At 41.2% G+C, this 21504-nt stretch overlaps 1 protein-coding gene across 4 annotated transcripts in view; it reads left to right on the top strand.

Annotated features, from left to right (window-relative positions):
- SLC24A3 (solute carrier family 24 member 3) overlaps positions 1-21504 on the top strand; it is a 503439-nt gene that overhangs the window by 1013 nt on the left and 480922 nt on the right. Inside the window, exon 1 of one of the 4 annotated variants that reach the window (XM_077951124.1) lies at positions 216-234. The exons of the other annotated variants lie outside the window; for them this stretch is intronic. The gene's annotated coding sequence lies outside the window, so the exon portion shown is untranslated. Of the gene's footprint in view, positions 1-215; positions 235-21504 lie in introns of those variants that run through there. 4 annotated transcript variants of the gene reach the window in all.

Raw genomic sequence — 21504 nt, 5'->3', positions numbered from 1 at the left:
GGTGGGGACCCTGAGCGCCAGCAGCCGGCAGGCTTGGCCGCCTGGCCGACCTGGGAACATTTACCTGTGCCCGCCTGTGCGCTGCTTACTCGCGAGCTGGAGGGACTGCTGGTGGTGGTGGCGGGGAGTCTTGCCCTCCATCAGCCCCAAGGCCAGGGATAAAGTTGTGCTGGTAAACCCGGCTCCTGTGCAGGTGACCACCTGTACACTCCTCGGCTTGCTGAAGGATTCAAGGTGACTGCTTAACACACAGTTGTCTGTATGTTCTCCATACAGAAAGCTGGCGGGACGGCCCGAGTAGAGAGCTCTTCACCCCCCTTTCAGAACAGGTGCCGGGAACTTCGGGGAGGGAAAAAGTGTTGGCCCTCCAGCTACGGGCTAGTAGAGGACTTGTTCTCCTAAAATGACCACTCACTGGGAAGACAGGGACTTATTCCCCAGCATTCCCTTTTGCAGAGATACGGCTGTGGAAGAAATGGTTTGCAGTGGACCACGCATCACACTGTCCGCTCCTCTCCCGGTGCTCTGCGCAGGGTCTGCCCTTTAACCCACAACTTTTGTCTTGTCTTTGTCCTTGGCCTTTCTTGAGCTGAAATAGATCTTGTGTGCTCAGAACAGTTGTCTGCTGAAACAGTTTCTACCCTGTGATTCAGCTGTCTAAAAAACGAAGGAAAGACATGAGAGACTAACTGTTGTAAAATGGTTTTATATCCCGGCTGTGGAAGTGGCACGATTCGTGGGGAAACAACCGTGTAAAGGATTGTGAGGAAAGAAACAAAACAAAACAAAACAAAACAAAACAAAACAAAACAACAGTCACAAGTATGTGTGCTGTGGTATTAAGGTCGACGTAGCTCTAATGCAAGGTGTTATGAGGTGCAGAATAAAGACGTTTTGATAGTCACTATAAAATATTTTCAAAGGTGCCGTGAATTTAAAAAGGGGTTTCTCCCAGCTTGGCTGGTCTCCTGCTTGGTGGGGAAGCTGAACAGGCGTCAGTCTTCGTTCAGGTCTTAGCAGACCGCTTGACGGACTTCATCATATATGGTAATAGCAGAGAGTCCGTCTTGGTCTTCAGTGAAGCTGTTGAAGACTCCACGGCTCTCTCCATTGCTCTCCTGGATCTCAGATCCCGTAGCCTTGGGTTCTGACATCAGGAAGGGGGCCGTGCCGGTGTGAGGGAAGCAGAATCTCTCCCAGGGCAGATTCACATCTGCCAGACATCAGTCTACTGAGAGTCTCACTAAGGGGGTTTTCGCTAATCCCCTTTTTATTTTCCCTTTTTTTTTTTTTTCTAGTGAAAAACCAGTTTATAGTTCATGCCACCTTTGGAAAGGGCTATTCCAAGTGGATTACATGCTGGCCATTTTTTCTGATATTTTGGGACTCTATGAGACATGGAGTTCCCACCACTTTCAAGAACGTAAAAGACATTTTTTTCTGGGTGAAGGGTGGACCTTAAGTCAGTCAATGACAGGGGGCTGCCTGGGCCCTGAAAAGCTGGGATTTGGGGGCGGGGGGAGATGGGGCCAGACACTCTGCAAGCTTGAAACCTGGGGACCGGAATGTCACTTTGAAATGGTTTCCCTGGCAGTGACATTTCTGTTCAGGTGCCACTGACTCAGATTTAGTTCTATAGCACAGCCCTTTCCCCATCTCTCCTTCTGTCCCTTTCTCCTTTCTACCTTTCATATTCTTTTTTCCTCTCACTTCCTCTTCCTCCCTTCTCATCTCTGTTGGTCTTAGGACCCCTCCACACCCCAATAACTGAAGATCTAACGGGCAAAAGCCAACAATGTTAAGGAGGATGCCAGCCAGCCTCCCTGTGTTGCCCCCCAATGACATGTGAGTTGAAATGGTCTCCAATCACTTTTCTTCCATTAGGTATTGATGATTTCAGTATGTGATGCACAGTAGTATTTTGCAGCAACACACAGGTTTTTCGAGATACTTTTTAACATATTAATTAAAGGGTGAATCTGCAAATGATAATTTTGCATGGGGAATTGTCATTTGGCACACCTAAGCATTTGAATGGTGACTTTTACCCTGGAAACTTGGGGCACACACTACCTAGCGGTCCTTTTGGTACGGATACTGAAGTTTGGAATGGAGCATTGTTTTGAAGACCCTGTGGCTTAGAGAGGCTGAGTGATTAGCTTAAAGTCACACAGCATTCGAAGAGTAGAGGGAAAAACCAACCTGAGGTAACCTGGTTCTTTTTTCCCAACTCTGTCCTCTTGTATTCAGACCACCATTTGGGTGTAGCTTTGTAATATTTATTTAATCCCATAGGGGGTACCTTCATAATGATCAAAAGTAATATTTTCATTTAGTCACTTTGAAAGCCATGCAATGATTGTCAAATGTAACTTCTCAGAAGCTTGTTTTCTAACACATATTGACCTTTCCCTCCCTCCCTCCTTCTGTTGGCCCTTCCTTCCTCTCTCTTTCCTTCATTCTTTCTTCCTTCCTGCTCCCTTCCTTACTTTCTACTTTCCTTCTTTAAAGGACAGTTCTTTTACCAAAGCAAAATAGAGACGTGCGATACTTATCTTATATTATGTTTCATAACATAACATTTCTAATCATACGGAATTCGAGATCCCTTTCTAGACATCTGACGAAACTCAGATTTGGCTATGTACTGAAAAGTTTTGGTTATATACTGTATTCAGTATTTGGTTAAATGCAGTAAGAATCTACATTGATTCTTTTCTGCTGAGGTGTAACATGAGGTCTGCTTAATTTAGGTCAGGAAGAATTAGTGCTGGAATCAAGAAAAATGTTAATTCTAACAACAACAAAAGCAATAATAATAACTGGAATTTGGTGGGCTCTTATGTGCCAGGCAGTGCGCTATGCCAACCTTATAGGTATTATTTTATTTAATCTGCAGACACTCTTTTCAGAGGCATGAGCCTTCAGTGGTGGAAAGCAATGAGCTGTAGTTGCCCTATTTAGTTGTCGTGGATGAAGATCTCATTTTGATCTCTTTTTTCAAAGCCAATTAAAATAAGGTGTTAGATTTGCTGAGGAGGATTTTCTTTCCTTTTTGCAATGAGAATAGATTACTTTTGGATATTTTGAGTGTTTTAAAAGTGTTCTATTTTTCTTTGACGTAAACTACCCAGCCATTTTTTTTTTCCAGAAGTAGTGTGGATAAAGCCCAGGGATTCTAACTGAGGAGTAATTCTAGACTTTTTCTCTAGAAGGTTCTCAGGGAGGTCATTAGTAATTAAGAAAAAATATACACCAGCCTAGGCAACAGAGTGAGACCCCGTCTCTAAAAAAAATTTTTTTTAGTTAGCTGGGTGTGGTGGTGCATTCCTGTAATCCCAGCTACTCATGATCTGAGGTGGCAGGATTGTTTGAGCCCAGAAGATTGAGGCTGCAGTGAGCCATCATTGTGCCACTGTACTCCAGCCTGGGCAACAGAGTGCGACCCTGTCTCAAAAACAGAAAAAAAGAAAAAAAATACACACACATGCATATACACTACATATACATACACATATGTACATATGTGTATGTATGTATGTATGTATGTATATACTTTGAGATACTTTCTATACTAGTTGCTGCATACCACATCACCCCAAAACTTAGTGGTGTAAAACAGCCATTTAATTTTTTTGCTTATGGACACTTTGGGTCAGGAATTGGTTAGGGGTAATGGGGATGGCTTGTCTCTGCTCCATTACATCTGGGACCTCAGCTGGGAAGATTGCGAAGCTGGGTGGCTTGACAGCTGCATCTGGAGTCGTCCGAAGCGACACCTCTCCCACACCTGGGGTCGACGTGGCTGTTCGCTGGACCCTCAGAGCTGGGCTGCCAACCACAACACCCACACATGGCCTCTCCATGTGATCTCTTTACGTGGCTCGCTTTGAACTCCCCAAGAGCATGACATCTAGGTCGCGAGGGCAGGTATCCCAAAAGGACAAGGTGAAAATGTATGGCATGTTTATATCCTAGCCTCAGAAGTCACAGTCACAGAATGTCATTTTCACTATTTTCTGTTAGTCAAAGCAGTGTGAGATGTCAGCCCACGTTGAAGGAGAAGGGCATAGATACCAGCAGTCATTCAGTGGAGAAGTATAGGGTCACATTATAAGAGCCTCTGCTGTGGGAGATAATGTTGTGGCTGCCTTTTTAAAAACCCGAGGATCCGAAGGGATCGTAACTTAGTAGTGAATGTAGACATTTCCCAAGGTGGCTAAGGTGAATATCACATATGTGCATACATATAAACATATATAGACAGACATACACACAGACATATGTATGTATGCGTATATTATCTTTGAAATATCTTCCGCTCATGAAAATATTGCTGCTTATTTTAGCTGGTGTGGGATCTAGAAGTGGTATTTGAAAAAGAGGTTGCAGTGGGTATTTGAACTGCAAATTTAAATTGCAGAGCTGAGAGCCCGTCTTTGCCCTTGTGGCTGCCCCTTCCTCCTATAGCGATGACCACAGCTGTTTAATCCTTCTTATGGCCCAGTGTGAGGGTTGCTGGAATCTCCAGCTTTGTTTCCTCCTTCTATTTCCACACATCCCCACTCTGGCTTTTCCTCTGCTCCTCAAAAGGTCTATGATTCTTCTGATCTCAGATTCCTGGTGCATGCTGGTCCCACTGTCTGGACTGCTTTGTCCACCATGGCTAGTGAATTCCTCACTACCTGGCTCGAGATCTTCCTGACTGGGTCCCTCCATTTCTCTGTCTGAATACACCATATGTTCCCTTCATAGCGTTTATCACCGTTAGTAATTATGTGTTTATTTGGTCATGATTTGCTTGATCTCTCCTCTTCCCCAGATTCTAGGCTCCAGGAGGTCAGGGACCCTATGAACTTTCCTCACCTCTGTACCCCAGTCACTGGCCCCATAGTAGGAGCTCAGAAGATATATAAATATCTTAAATACAGAGGCAAGTGTGAAAGGTATTTGTTAAATAAAGATGCTCTTTTGATCGCTGAACTACAGTGCCTGTGATAAAAACTAGTCATCTTGTGTTAGGAGCCCATTGGCTGACATGGGTTTTATTGCCATGAGCAAAAGTAACTGAAGGTTTTGCCATTGATAACATGATTCTGCTCTCAGTCCAGCGGATTCAATATCGTTACCCATTTCTCATGGGATAGCACTGAGCTGAAGAAAGGGGGAGTGCAGTGCCTAGTGTCTGTTCAGTGGTGGGGTTTGAACCCAAGTCCACCTACGTCAGGGCTGCGTGCTGCTGCATTTTCCAGCCTCTGCGGAGGAGGACATGAATAGAAGACGGGGAATCACCCTGCCTTTTTCAGTTAACTGAGGAGTAAGGAGTAACAGAAGGTTGGTTTCATAGAGGCAGTATTTTAGAAACACATTGCTTTTCAACCTTTTCTATTTTTTGCATAAACATATATAGATATGTCTCTTTCCTCTTGGCTTTTCTTAGCTTCTCATCAACCCAGATTTTTCTCAAAGATTTCCTCCACTTGCAAGCCTCAAATCCTTGTGGGAAGTTTTTTTTTTTTTTTTTTTTTTTTTCTCTTCACCCTGGAGGGTTGGCGAAGCTAAAAGAATTGCAAAACTAGCTATTTGCTGAGAATTCCGAGGCCTGGTGGAAGTTGGCTGATAGGACAAAATTTTGGCAATCTTCTTTTTCTGTATGGAGGTTTCTTTTCTTTGAGCAAAAGAACTTTTTGGAGGCATAATAGTACATAGACTTTCATAATGGGGAAACTGAGGTATGGGGTGGTTAGAAAATGTTCCCAAAGTTGCAAAGCAAATGGGTTGTGCTGCCAGGAAGGTAATTTGGAGTTTTTTTTTTCTGGCCCATTTTCGCCTGCTTTTTCTGTTAATCTTGTTTGGCAATTATTTATATTTATTGTTTGCAATGGTTTCACAAACAGGATTATCCTATAGGATTTGAGAATGTGAAGTATTAAGGACCCAGATGGAATAAGGTTTTGTATGAACCAAGTGGCGATGGGCTCCAGGTGTCCTAAGATTCCCCCTGCTGTTCTCTTCCTGTTCCACTTCCAACCTGGAAAGGCAATGCTCCTTGCTGTTGCTAGTCCTGGACGGGCCACACTATCCCTTATTGGTTTCCCAGCCCTACACTTACCCTTGTAGACTGTTCCTTCATGAAACTCTCTCAGTGGGATCCCTTGAGGGAGTTCCTGTCTGGACCCCAGTTGTGTAAGACACAGGGACCTTCACCCGTTTGTTCATTTAACAAGTGGCAGGCTCTTTACTAGTTGCTAGAGTGGCCATGTTGTCTTTGGGGGACACCCTGATGTTCATCCTCATGGTGTTCAAGCTTGACTGAGAAGAGAGGTGCTGAATAAGTAATTTTCATGAATTATGAGAGATCGGGATGAGAAATACAGCATGGCATGGAGGAGGCTGTGGTGGTCAGGAAAAGTTGGAACCTGAAAAATAAAGGGAATAAGATTAAGGAACAATGGAGGATACAAAGGCAAACATAGAAAAATGGGCAAAAGATGCAGATGGGCAATTTACAATAAGGCAATTGCAGATGATCAACAGACACAAACAAACTTAATCTCAGTTTTAACAGGAAAATCAAATTAAAAATAATAAAATACCATTTCTCAATATCAGATTGGTAGATTAAAGTCAATTAAAACATGGGCTCACATCAAGGGTTTGTGCAGGTGCTGGAGATACAGCTGCTTTGGTTCACTTCAGAGGGGGATATCAGATGGCACCCCAAACACTGTGGGGGACCACCATCAGGGGACCTGGTTATAGGAATAGACCCCAAATGAAGCCTTGGCCATTTAATGTGATTGACATGTAGAAAGGGAGGTGGGTGGGATTAGAATGGCTATACATAGATATTTGAGGCTTGGGTAGAAACTCATGTTGGCTGGACCCATCTATGGACCATGGAGCATGTTGGTCATGACTTTTTCATGTTTAGTTGCTTAGGTGGGAACTCCAGGGAACAAGGAAAGACCTGCGTCATTCCTGGAACTGTCTGAACCAATAAACGTCACTTATTTAAATCATGAAATCTAGCAATCGTTGTTGGCTTGTCAATAGCGATTTATTTTTAGGAGAAAGTGAACAAATAAAGTCAGCTCATCTGTGACCTAGTTTAGGGACTTTCACATTTGCAACTTTTACATTTGCAATATTTTCAACAAATATTTCTCTTCCTTTCTCACTTTGCATTTCTGCATTGTTTGATCTCAGCAAATGTCATTTTCACTTTAGTCAGCCAGTCTGCCATGGAATTGAACCCGCAGAGGACAGAGAAAGGAGCAGGTTTCTGGATTAGGACTTTGACAATAGAACAAAAGGGGTGGGAGAAGGGATTGGTGACCTCAGCAAGTCAATAATGCCATGTTTAAAACAGAATATGAAACTTTTTTTGAAGATTTGTACTTTGAGAGCATCCAGATGGAATATAGAGCTGACAGTTGAAAGTCAAGATGATAAGCATTTGCGGCTGCAGATAAAGATGTTGGAATAGTATGCATGAGGGTAAACATTGCATCTGTGGTTAGCTCCGTGCTTCTCAGTCTTGTCTGCACATCGTAATCACTTAGGGAACGTTAATAATTACTCATATCCGAGTCCCACCTCCCAGAAATTCTATTGTCATGCTCCCAGTTGTGGCCTGGGCATTGGGATTTTATACAAAAGCGATACAGTTGGTGCCAGTGTATCTCAGCAGCCAAAGCTAAGAACCAAAGGGTTAAAGGTCGGTATTTACCTTATCACAAGCACATTTTGCTGTTCATCATTGAGCTACGAAATACACTGTACTTAAATTTCCTGTCCTGAATGTGAATGAATATGCGTTTTTCTGCTTCATTTTCTAAGCCTTCACCACAAATTTAAACTTAAACTTCTCTCCAGTTGCCTAGATTTATTTTTCTTTTTAGAGACAGGATCTTGCTCTGTTGCCCAGGCTGGAGTGTAGTAGCATGAACATAGCTCACTGCAGCCTCAAACTCCTAGGTTCAAGCAGTCCTCCTGCCTCAGCCTCCTGAGTTGCTGGGATTACAGGTGTGAACCCTCACACCTGGCTCTTCCATCTCCTCTCAATATGTGCAGGGACACTAAGTATTCCAGCACGTCGTCTTTGGAGGAAGTCTTCACCAGATTCCTCTGGCCTACTCTGATCTGGACAGGTCACTTGTAAAGTCTGTTGCCAGCTGTCATATTGCCATCACCTTCAGCTTCATCCTGCATATTTCTTTTAACTTTCCCTTGGGATGAAAGCCCTGCTCCCTGGAACCCAGGTATGCATCTTTCTTGGCTTATTCCTGAATTTTCAGTGTACATTTTTTGAGGGTCATACCCTCCAGGTGCCTCCTACAATAGGGAGTGTGGAAAGTAAAGATTCAAGACTGTATGTGTTTTAAAATATATTCCTTCTACCTCTACACTTAGAAGATAGTTAGGCTGGGTCAAGAATTTAGGTTGAAACTCATTTGCCTTGGAATTTTGAAGGCATTGCTTGAATGTCTTCTAGCTTCCATTGTTGCCTCTGAGAAATCTGGTGCTGTCTTTGGTTAATCATTTTGGAAGCCTGTATCCCCCACCCAAGAGCATGTCTATTCTTTGCTTTGCTCCTAATGGTCTGTTTTTTCCTCATCTTCAGTCATGTCACAATTATATGATTGGGGTGGATCTATTTTCATTCATTTTCTTGGATCTTTCACCAGGTTCCCTTTGGAAGCTTGTCTTCTTCAGGTCTGGGAACTTCCCTTTTATAATATTCTCCATCCTAAGTACTCCCTTTTCTCTTTCAGGATTGTCTGTTATTTGGGTGTTTGACTTCCTGGATTGACCTTCTAATTTTCTTATCTTTTCTCTCCAATTTCTCTCATCCTTTTGCTGTAATTTCTATAAATTTTTTTAAACCGTGTCTTCCAACTCTTATACTGGGTGTTTAATTTCTGCTGTCATATTTTTAATTTCCAAGAGCTCTTCTTCCTGTGGAAGCTATTTTTAGTAGCATCCTGTTCCGCTTCAGTGGTACAATATTATCTCCCATATCCCTAAGTAGATTCATAGTAGTATTGAGGTTTTCTTTTCCCCATATGGACTCTGTTTTTTCAAGTTGCTGTTGTTCCTTTGTTTTGTCTTGTTTTTCATGTTGTATATGCTTTCTTCAGATGTCAGGGGATCTTTGGCCACTACTCATATTTAGGTGGTGCTGTTGAAAAGATGACCGGAAATTGTGCAAAGAGGGTCTCGTTGATTGTGAATATCTCTGTAAGGCTATCTAACTGGGCTATTTTATTGGGCAATGCTTCGTATCTCAAGTTTTAGATCTCTATCGGGAGTGGTCAGTTTTCGCAGAGAAAGATCACTCAGTATCCTGTCTTGAGGGAAAAGACCTGGTTACTTCTGAGAATCCAATAGGAGAGGAATCTGGGAATGGGGAAGGTTTTTTCAACAGAAACAGTCTCCTAGACTCAAGATGTATTCAGCCCTCACAACTATGAGTAAGAAAGCGCTAAATAATTTATTTAGATATATAGCAGGGCCATCCCAAATTAGTTAACTTCTTTCCTTTCCTTTCCGTTCCGTTCCATTCCGTTCTGTTCCGTTCCTTTCCTTCCTCCCTTCTCTTTTAACTACTGTACACATGAAGCTGGGAAGAACTACTGCCTCTTGGTAGAACTAACGGTCAGAAGTAGAGAGAAGGCTTAATCTTCCCCATACCCCCTTTTTTTAAATTGAAAATTTTTTTTTAGAGAATTTCAGATTCACATATAGTCGTAAGAAGTAATACAGAGGGCCGGGGACAGTGGCTCACGCCTGTAATCCCAGCACTTTGGGAGGCCGAGGTGGGTGGATCATCTGAGGTCAGGAGTTCGAGATCAGCCTGTCCAACATGGTGAAACCCCATCTCTACTAAAAATACAAAATTAGCTGGGCAAAGTCGTGCATACCTGTAATCCCAGGGATTCAGGAGGCTGAAGCAGGAGGATCACTTGAACCCAGGAGGCAGAGGTTTTGGTGAGCCTTGAACCCAGGAGGTAAAGGTTGCAGTGAGCTGAGATTGCGCCACTGCACTCCAGCCTGGGCAACAAGAGCCAAACTCCACCTGGCAGGGTGGGGGAGAAGTAATACAGAGACATCTCTTACACATTTTCCCGTTTCCTTTCATGGTAACATTTTGCAAAACTATAGTATAATATCATAACCAGGATAATAACATTGATAGAATCCACTAACTTTATTCAGATTTCTCCAGTGTTATTTTTGTGGTAGTCCTTCAATATCCATGGAGGATATGATTCAAGACATCCCAGTGAATGCCTGAAACCATGGATAGTACTGAATGCTACATACACTATGCTTTGTCCTATACCTATAATAACTATGATAAAGTTTAATTTAGAAATTAGGCACAGGCCGGGCGTGGTGGCTCACGCCTGTAATCCCAGCACTTTGGGAGGCTGAGGTGGGCGGATCACAAGGTCAGGAGATCGAGACCATGGTGAAACCCCGTCTCTACTAAAAATAGAAAAAATTAGCCGGGCGCAGGGGCGGGCGCCTGTAGTCCCAGCTACTCGGGAGGCTGAGGCAGGAGAATGGCGTGAACCCGGGAGGCGGAGCTTGCAGTGAGCCGAGATTGCGCCACTGCACTCCAGCCTGGGCGACAGAGCGAGACTCCGTCTCAAAAAAAAAAAAAAAAAAAAAAAAAAGAAATTAGGCACAGTAAGAGATTGACAATAACTAACAATAAAATAGAACAATTATAATATACTGTAAGAAAGATTATGAGAATGTGGTCTCTCTTTCTCTCTCAAAATGTCTTCTTATTCTGTGCTCACCCTTCTGGTGATGATGTGAGATGATACAGGGCCTACATAAAGAGATGAAGTCAGGTGCATGACGTAGGCCTGTGACATAGCGTTAGGCTACTGTTCACCTTGAACCCAGGCACTGCCACACTGTGATAGTCGATCTGATAACCACGCTGGCTACTGAGTGACTAAGTGGCTGCAGAGTGGATCAGCTGGACAAAGGGATGATTTATGTCCCAGGCGGGACAGAGCAGGACAGCTTGAGATTTTATCACATTACTCAGAACAGTGGCAATTTAAAACTTAGGTATTGCTTACTTCTGGGTTTTTCCATTTAATATTTTTGGACCATGGTTGACTGCAGGTAACTGAAACAGCAGAAAGTGAAACTGAGGATGAATGAGGACTACTGTACCCACGGGTGTGTGTGTGTGTGTGTGTGTGTGTGTGTATGTATGTGTGAGTGTATTGAGTTACACACAGTTTTATCACCTGTGTAGGTTTGTGTGTTCATTATCACAGTCAAGATACGGTGCAGATCCAACACCACAAGGATCCCTTATGCTGCACACCCATGTGTCTTTTAGTACGAAAGGAGCAGTCCAGTAATTTATGTCACTTATTCCCCAAAAAAGTCAATTAAAAAGTATAACATCAAGAATTAAGGAAATTCTACCCCAAATAATTTTGCACTCTACACAAAGGATTTCTTGCAATTTGGGGCAGGTCAGTCTACATTAGTAAAATTGAACCATGAAGGGTTTTCTCCATGGATGCACTTTTATTACTGTCAGGTACCGTAACCTGAGCTACGTGCTGGAAAATGGCCATGCATGGCTTGTTAACAGTTTCTTTGATTAATGAATTTTTTTCTGTCATTTGCACAGTATTTCTGAATGAATGCTTCATGAAAATAGCTTATTTGAGTAGTTTGTTCATTCAAGCAGCTTAGCCATGGCCCTTGCAATGTTACTTTCACCATTATCTGTTTCCTAGAGTATTAGAGATGGAGAAACTCTTGGGGACCATTCAATCTTAACATCCTATTTTACTTTTGATGAAACTAATGTCAAAGGAAATTGGAATTGGGGCCAGAACCCAGGCTTTCTGATTCCTTGCTTAGTAAATTCTTTAAAAACTCCAGAAAGTTAAGGTTATAAAAAATATTTAATGCAAACTGACTCTTGGTAAAAATTTTTTTCAAATTCTGAAATTCTTCTGAAATGCTGGAATCTTTCTGGGAATGTTTTGGCGTTTAGTGTAGTTAGTACATGGGAAAAATTAGGAATTTTCAGGGTGAGCCACTTCTTGTGACAAAAAAGAGATTTGTTTAATCAGAAACACTGGCCGTTGGAATGCTCCTAGGTTGCTTCAGGAGAGAGTTTGCATCGTTGGTTCACCACCTTCTACCTGGGTTGTAACCTCATATGACCATTAGGATGATTGACTATTTTGAAAATGAGTGGCCATTAATTCGTTTTGTTAGGAGTCTTTGAGCTTTCGGGTTTTCAACTTTTTTCATCCTTGTTGTTGGAATTCTGGGTTGTGATTTGAAGATACTTCCAAAGAAATAAAATTTTCCTAGGACCTTCAGAACCCAGGCTTCATAAGCGTGATATTAAGGGCCTTTTGAATGGCATTCTGCAGTTTGGTTGTTTGAAATCACAGGTGGTTGTTGGGCCACATGCAGAAAGAAAACTCATTGTACCTATTTTGAGTAAATCTGGGCATGAGGACAGGTCAATTCCAGTATTTTTCCAGCATTGTGGAATATTTCTTCCCTTACAAATGTTAAAGTGATATCATACTACATATAATGTTTTGGATCCTGCTTTTAAAATGAAAAACCCTTAAAATTGAGTGACAGGGTGCAGAACAATGTATCACACCCCAAAAACTCCCTCAAGCTACCCCTTTGTATTCATACACTTCTTCCATCTCTGAACCCTGATTTGTTCTCTGTTACTATAGTTTTGTCTTTTTGGGAACATCATAGATGGAGTTCTATAGTTTGTAATCTTTTGAGACAGGCTTCTTTCACTCAGTACAATGCTTCTCAACTTCATCTAAGTCATTTTGCACATCAGTAGTTCATTCCTTTTTATGGCTGAGTAGTATTGCACTATACAGATGTACAATAGTTTGTCTATCCATTTAATGTTGAAGAACATTTGGGTTGTTTTTAGTTTTGTTAATTTATGAACAGAGTTGCTAAAAACACTCAGATCCATGGTTTGTAATTCCTTTTTCTTGACTTATTGCAATGGCTAAGACTTCTAGTACAATATTGAGTTTGAATGGACATCCTTGTCTTGTGTCCCTGATCTTAGGGGGAAAATATTTAGTCCTTCCCTGTTAAGTATGCTATTTGCTGTAGGTTTTTCATCGATTGCCTTTATCAAATTGAGTAAGTTCCCATCTCATGTTAGTTTTCTGAGAGTTTTTATCAAGGGTGGATATGGGTTTAACAAATATTTTTCATGTATCAATTGATATGTTTTGTAAGAGCTTTTATATATTTTATTTTACTTTGCCCTATTTCAAAAGTCTTGTTCATTCTTTTTTTTTTTTTTTTTTTTTTGGCATAGAGAAGATTCTCATGTTATCTGGCCCACACCGTATCTCTTTCCCTTGTATTTTTTCATCCTCCTATTCTTAGATTCAGGCTCTCAGTCATGTATTTATTCCACACAATTCTTTATGTCGCCCCACCCCTATTGGTATGGTTTACTTTTTTAAAAATTTAACTCTTTACTTCATTTGGAATTTATTTTAGCATAAGATTAAAATTTAGTTTAAATGGATTAACATATTTAATAGTTAATTCCAGAATTGTTTATTGACTACTGTTTCCTCTACCTCCACATTTGTGGTATCACTTTTATTCCATGCCTATTCTCTTATGTACCAGAGGCAAATATTTTATGATATTTATTTTGTTATATTTACTCATTAATTAATTGTAACTTATTAGCATGTTAATTATCTGGTAGGTCAAGACATCTTTCCTCTTGTTTTGAAAAAGACTATTTATTATTATCACTCATTTATCTTTCCAGATGAATTTATAATCCTTTACATTTTCTCCAAATCCTTCTAGGTTTTGATAAATCTATAAATAATTTATGGGAAATGGCATTTTATAATGTTGATTCTTCTTATTCGTAGTGTGCTTCTTCATTTGATAAAGGCTTTTAAAAAATTTGTCAAGATTCGTGATTATTTCTCTATTTCTTTCTTATATTTATTGATGAAGTTTACTCTGGTATTTATTATTTGTTGTTGCTCTTGTTTCATTCCTTAATAGTCTTTTAAAATATTGCTTCTTTATATTTTTTTCTTAAAAATGTGAAATTATACAATACTGAAAATAAACTTATTTTATCAACCAATATCTTTAGACTGATTCTGTAGCTGTGGAGTTTTTTTACTGTTGGAAGCCCATGTGCTGTCCATTGGGGTATGGATCCTGTTGGCTATTAGTGACACTGGTTATTTTTCATTATGCTGGGGAGGTTTCCTTTTATTTGTGGTTTTCCACATTAGAAAAAAATCAAGGCAGGGTGCGGTGGCTCACAAACTTTACAAAATGAATAGGTAATTTCTGTGTTCCTCCATGTTCTGTAATATCTTATGAAGCATGGAAATTTTGTATATTGAAAATTTGACGAAAGCACTTATAGTGCTGCCTGACTTACAGTCTTCTATGAAGATAATTTTGAACAAACTTTAATTTCTTTCACTGATACTTTTCTGTGTGGGTAATTTACGTTTTCCTAGAGAAGTGTTAATTGCATTAAGATTTTAGAAATGGACAAAATTATGAAGTACTTTTTTGATTTAATTTGTTCTGTAATTGCGATTATATAACCTTTTCTCAGTACTAACTTATTCATTTATTTTTTTCCTTGATAAAATCTGACTGTATTTGGTGTATTTTATCTATTTGTGAAAATTTGTGTCTTGTGTTTCTTCATTAATTTTTCTTTTTTCCCTTTTCCTTGAGTCAGTAAAGCTTTAATATTTATTCAAAATATCCTCTTAATTCCCGTGTTTATTTTCAAATATCTTGCATTAAATGCTTTATTTCCTTTTTATTATTTCTTGCTTTATAATGCATTTGATGTTTAGTGTAGCTTTAGACTCACACTATAAATTATAAAATGTCATGCAGTCATTATTGGTACATTTAAAATAGTCTTGTAATTATAGTTTTTATATTTTCTGCAATTAATTATTTGAGAGACTGAATTTTAACTTCTAAGTTGTCAAACACACCAAGTTTTAATTTTACTTCATTTTGCCCAGAGAATATGACCTTTAATTGTGGCTTCTTGTTGGTTTTGGTTTTGGTTGTTTCCCTTGGAACACGAACGGTTTGTAATTTGGGTAGTTATTTGGCTGTGTCTTCATCTTGTTGTCTTTTCCTCTTAATTCTGTAAGAGCCTATGATTTTTTTCCCCTTGGTGATTTGATTTTCAGCACTATTGGGTCTGCTGTCTGCTGCATCTTATTCCCATTTATGTTTTGAGTTTGCATTTCTGGTTTGTTTAACCATTTTATGTCTTGTCATGTCCATCTTAGCTGACTCCCCTTGTAATCTTAGCCTTTTCCATTTAGTGGTTTTTCTTTCATATATCCTATGTTTATTTGATATCAAGATAAAAAAATGGATTCTAAAATGTACATCTTCTTCCCGTAATATATGTTTTTTTCTTTTTAGAAGAATAGTGTTTTACTTCAGATGCTGCAGATAATTTTCAAAGTTGTCTTGAGTTATCAACCTTTGAAAGAGAAGGTCCAGGCCAGGGGTGTGCCTGTGAACAGACCCTCCTGTCCCTTCAGCACCCTCGCCACTCTCACCTGGCCACAAGGGTCAGGTTGCTGTGAGCATCACTTATGCTGAAGGGGTGGTTGATGTGCATGCTCCCTGGTCAACCTTCCAGTGTTTATGTTGACTTTTCTAGGGTGACTCAGCTTGCCTGAGAGGGGATCTCCTTCTCCTGCTGCCTTGTAGTTAGAATATCGAGGTGGAGCCTTATTCATTATAATTTTGATCAGTGATAGTTCTTCCTAGTTCTTATATCTAGAGACAGTGGGTGAAAGTCTGCCCCCCTGGTTTGATCCCTCTTGTGGCTCTTTCCATCGCCCCTCTATTCCGTTAATCTCCAGAAGGCTGCATACCACCCTGCTTTTGCTTCTTTAACTAGTTGAGTTGCATTTCCAGGAACTGGGGTCTCTGAATGGATGGGTATAGAAAGACATATTGATGGGGGATGCCCTTTACAACAGTTCCTTTCTGCAGCAAATGCCTCATGTTTCTGAGCTGGGATTCACACCTGGGGACCCATGTGCCCTTCCACACTCCATGTGTCACAATCCCTTGTGTATTAGGCACTCATCCACACTCAGCTTCTTTTATGCATCTCTGCATTTCCTTCAGTGGGAACGTGGGAAAGGGTGAATCACATGCCATTGGCTAATTACCGTGTATCACAGAATGCCTGTTCAGATTTTAGCTTGAAATTTTTAGTTTGTTACAAAGAAAAAGAAATTGGGATTTGGGAACAACTAAAGCTATCCGATATTAACTACTCTGTCTTAGCATTTTTTAGGCTCACACCTGTTTCTATGGTTTACCCCACATAATTATCTCTGCAGAACCATGGATTAGGTTATTATTATCCTCATTTAAATTAAAGTAACTTGCCCAAAGTGAAAAACAGGTAGACAGGGTAGTTTTGAACTTACACTTTCTGAGAAAACACTCTTATACTATTTCCCCCATGGTAAACATCTCTGAGGAAAGACATTTCTGAATATTTCTGCCAGGAAGTTGGACAAAGAGTTACCTCAGTGTGGTTGGCAGAATAGTGCTCCCAAAAGATGTTTATGTCAGAATCCCTGGGACCTGTGAGTTTGTTATGTTACACATCAAGGAGAAGTTCAAGTTGCTGATGGAATTCAGGTTGCAAGTTAGCTGACCTTGGAATTGTGAGATGATCCTGGCTTATCAGGGTGGGCTCCGTGCTATCACATTGTTCCTGTGAAACAGGGAGGCAGGAGAGTCAGCCAGAGAAGGTGATGTGCCAACAGAAGCCGAGGTCAGAATGATGTCATTACTGGCTTGAAGATGGAAGAGGCCATGAGCCAAGGAATGGGGGGGTGGGTGCCTCCAGGAGCTGGACAAGGCAAGGCTGCAGATTCTTCCCAAGAGCTTCCAGTAGGAATGCAGTCCTGCTGACACATTAAATTTAGCCTAGCAAGCCTTCTTTAGGATTCTGACTTCCAGAACTGTATGGGGCTGTTGAAAGCCACTAAGTTGGTGGTAATTTATTACAGCAGCAATAGGAAACCCACGCACCCAGTGTGTTGAATATTGGCCATGATCTAACTCTCTGCAGAACAGGAACAGGAAGTCCTGGAGTGATTGGCTGTGTGTGCACACCCATCACATGGAAATTTACATTAATGTGTAACTTGTTATCACTTGATTATATATTTTTTAGCTCATGTTATTGTTGTCACCCTCCCCTAGCTAGAATGTCAGCTCCCTAAGAGCAGGAACTTGGTCTGGGGCGTTCATGGCTGTATGCCCAGTGCCTCGTATAGAGGAGAGGCTCAAGTATTTATTGGATGATTACTTTTTTCCCAGGTGACATTGTACCAACTAAATGGAAGCTAACTTACGTCTTGTGGTGGAATACTGCAGATTATATAAGTAATAATAAGATTATATAAGTAATAATAAGAAATAGAAGAAATTGAGTTAAAATTATGCTGCCCTTGACAATCAAAATATTTTTCAGTGTTCTAGCATTTGGTCATATGTGTAAATATTATTCACGTAGGTAGTAAATATTTCTATTTAAGGGTCAGACATGCAACATACGACATTCTATTTATTTTGTGATGTTCAACTCTATGAATATTTTTATGAATAAAATAAGAGATGGTCATCACAAAATAAATGTAATGTTGTATGTTGTGTTTTTGACTTTTAAATAGAATGTTTCATGTTGCACTTTTGTGACAACATATTTGAAATAAAGGTCACTGAATTTTTTAAATAATTATCATCTCACAGGCGGGTTGGCATTCTGTTGATTGTATAGGTCATACTTATTTCTTGTTGGTTATTTTAAAAATTATCGTTTATTTGAGATATTTGAATACTGTTAACTGAACACCTTTGTGCATGAATTTGCTGTCAGTCATGTTAACTCTCCAGGCATCACCGAGGTAGTCCAGTAGCCTGCACTACCTGGGAAAGCCACTGACAAGGCCTCTGGAGCTAGAGAGCTTTTGCATATTGATAGAGAACTCTGTCAGCTAAGCTACCTGCCTTTAGGCTTGTTGCATGCTTTTATAATTTTTGTCTAAATCTATTTAGAGGGAATTCTCCACCTGGCATCAGGTGTCCTCACCTTGCCTCTTCAACCTCAGCTTGTGCTTCTTCTACGGAAACTCATTCCTCATCAGAAATGCCCAGAACCTCTATGACAAGTGTAGGCAAAAGCACAGTATGAATGGGACAGTGATGGCAAAGGAGGAGCTACCAACTTGGAAAATGAATCAACTCCTAAGAGGGTTGTTAGTATCAGATTAAATTATCTCGTTTAACTGCGTCACATCATGACCTTTACTTTTTAAACAGACATCTTGTTTTTCTTATCTTCTCTTCTTGTCAGTTGCTTCGGTTTTCCTACATACTGACTGCTCCTCTGATAACAAACTGAGAAGGGAAAACAAAATTTTAACTGTCAACTGAGTTTCGCAAGAGCGATGAGTAGTCCAGGGTGGGGAGGGGATCTCCCCAGGCTCCCCATGGTTGTACAAGCCAGCAGCGTTAACAGAATTGCACACAGCAGCTCCAAGCCTGGGAGGAGAAGGACGTCTGCTCCAGGCAACTCTGGACAGTTGTTTTGCCTAAGATGGCAAGAACATCATCCTTGCATCTTGAGCCAAGGAAACCATACATGGACACATCTTGTCCTGCATGGGAAGGCATCCTCCTGCAGGCTTCTGGGGTACCATAAGTGTCCCACGATGGCTCTTTCACCTTGGGGTTTGTTTTCCAAAGTTTTCTAAGTCCATTGGAAAGTAGAGTAGGAAGGAAAGGAGGAGGAAGGGGGGGACAAGAAATATACTTGCCTGCACGTGCACTTTTCTGATTAATGTTCTGAGTGTCAGCACACAGTGAGGGTTTATTTTAGAAGACACCAGGAATGAAATCTTTTATGTTGATATTGTGCAGGACTAATCTGTATTTTCTGCTACGAAGGACAGTATAACTTCATGATGCTCCTGCATCTTTGTAGTTCCTGTCATGAAATCATTCAGGGACAGGAAACTTGGTTCACAAGAGTGAAGGGCATTGCCTACAACAGGAGTGCTGGACAGTGAGTCTAGAGACAGGAGTTCTAATCTCACTTCAGCTGTTAACTTTCTGCATGTCCTCTTCTGTTCTCAGTTTCCTTATCTGTAGAATGGGAGCATTTATGCTAAGTTGTCTTTATATTGGTAACACTAATTTCTCTCCAATTTGATCATTGATTTTAAACCTCTAGCCTCCTGAAAGACGCTACCTTCTAAGGCTAATTTATAGCCAGAGTAATATGGCTTTGCTCTGAGCAGGCCCTGTATCATTATTTGTTCTTATTTCATGAGAGTTACTTTTGTAAATGTTATTTTCTATTGGTTTCACAGAGCCATTGAGATTGCACAACTCAGATTTCTTCTGCATGTCATAAGTTTTGCTAATAGTATAAACCCATGTTTTTCAAGGTGAGAGCCTTGCAATAGCAGCATCAGCATTGCCTAGGTCCCCTGTGAGCTTGTTAGAAATGCAGTCATGGGCCGCACCCCAACCTGCTGAATAGGAGCCTCTGAGGATGAGACCCAGGAAAGTTTACTTAACTCAGTTGACATGTATTGCCTATGAAAGAGAAGTTTGAGAAGCACTGCTGTGAAACAGGGCAGCCAGCAGGTGCTGTGATTTTGCCCTCTGCACATGGTCACACACTCAAGCATATGGTTCGCTCCTTGCACGACTGCACTTCAGATGAAATGCCAAGATTGAGACCCTTCTATGTTAGTGAAGCACGGGCTACTTTATTGAGAGCCTAGCAATATCGAGAGAGAAAAATGCAGACCTTCTTGGTGTAGAAAGGAGGATGAGTTTCCTTTCTTTATGAGATGGGATCCAGCGTCCCCACTACTCCAGACTTAACTCCTGAGTCTCTCAAGGATGGTGGCTTTGCTGACTTCAGAGGGAGCTGCAGGTGCACAGGAGCACCATGATGTCATTGGCGTGCTCTGAAGAAATGAGGCCATGAACAGAAGGTGAACAGAAGGTATTTCTAAAGGGTCTGGGAAGAGGAACAGCACCTATGATAATGAATATCATTTCTGTTGCACAGTACTTACTATTTTGATGGTTGGCCCTGGGCTTTGATTTCCAGCCCTGTGGTCACAGACACTCCTTATAATCATCTGTTCCCAGGAGAGGGTGTCATGAAGTCTCTCTGTTCCTCCAGCCTTAGCTGGCACTGGCCTGGAATATGGTGTGACTGTGTAGAAGCTGTTGGCATTGTTTCCGCATTGTAAACTCGCACACACTGAGTTAAATGCTGCCAAGTTAATGTGCCCACTCTGGCTATTTTCTACCCAAGAATACTTGACTCATTTCTTGTATCCTCTACTGTCCTTTAAATCTCAACAGTGCTCTATTGGGACCATTTAATGTGGTGGCACAAGACATGCCCTGCATAGGACGTCTGCTTCTGTTTGAGTGGGACTGAGACCCTGGCCTGGAGCTGTAGCTGCTTGGAGCAAGAGCTGCCTTTTTCAAATGTGCATGAAGGTGCTACCCACTCATCTTCCCTTCCTATGCCCCTACCCATTGTGGGAGTAAGGTGAGGTAGGGTGGTGCTCTCTCCAGTTTGTAAAAAGGACTAGCTGCGGCTCTGGGTCCCTGTATGGTGCAAGAAGAAACATTTATTTTCACTCAGGTGCTCTGCCTTGATCTAAAGCAAAATTCATGGACTTACCTCCTACACTAGGGTCCCTTCCTATTTACACACCTAGGTTGAATACCTAAGCCTCCTGAATTCCTGTGTCTTCATCAGAGCAGCGTCTGGGAAGCTGGGTCTCTGTACTAGCTCCTTCACAGCATCTCTCCCATGGCCCCTCATCTGGACTGCCATCTCATCTCCCCTCAAGTCCAGATTCTTGACACCTTGTACTTGCACCTTCTGGCTCCTTACCTGTCTGGCCCTCTAGACCCCAACCCCTTCCTCCTGACTGTTCCAGCACATCCCATGGACTGGGCTTCCTGCAGTAGCTTTGAGATGCTAACAGATGCATCCCCTGCAGAACATCCATTCGTATGTTCCAGTTTTTCCATTACCTACAAGGTGCAACTGAGCCCTGCAGCCTGTACCTGGAGCCTCCAGATTTCTGCTCCAGCCTACCTTTAAGATGAAGAACCAGTCCATAGTCTTCAGGGTCAAGGTGCACGTTGATCATAAATGCATTTAACACCATGAACACTGGGTGACAAACCCAATGAAGAAATAGTTTCACTCTTTCTTTGAACACTTGTGAAGTGCTCACGTATGAGTCAAATTTCAAGGCCTAATTTAACTCCAGTGTCCTGACCCCTTCTTCAATCTCATGGCGAACTTTTCTTTTTTTGAATTTATTCATAATTTAA

The sequence above is a fragment of the Macaca mulatta genome, chromosome 10 (assembly GCF_049350105.2).
Source record: "Macaca mulatta isolate MMU2019108-1 chromosome 10, T2T-MMU8v2.0, whole genome shotgun sequence".
In the NCBI taxonomy this organism is placed as follows: domain Eukaryota; kingdom Metazoa; phylum Chordata; class Mammalia; order Primates; family Cercopithecidae; genus Macaca; species Macaca mulatta.
The sequence above is the reverse complement of the archived record's forward strand: the minus strand, read 5'-3'. Positions and strand labels throughout refer to the sequence as shown.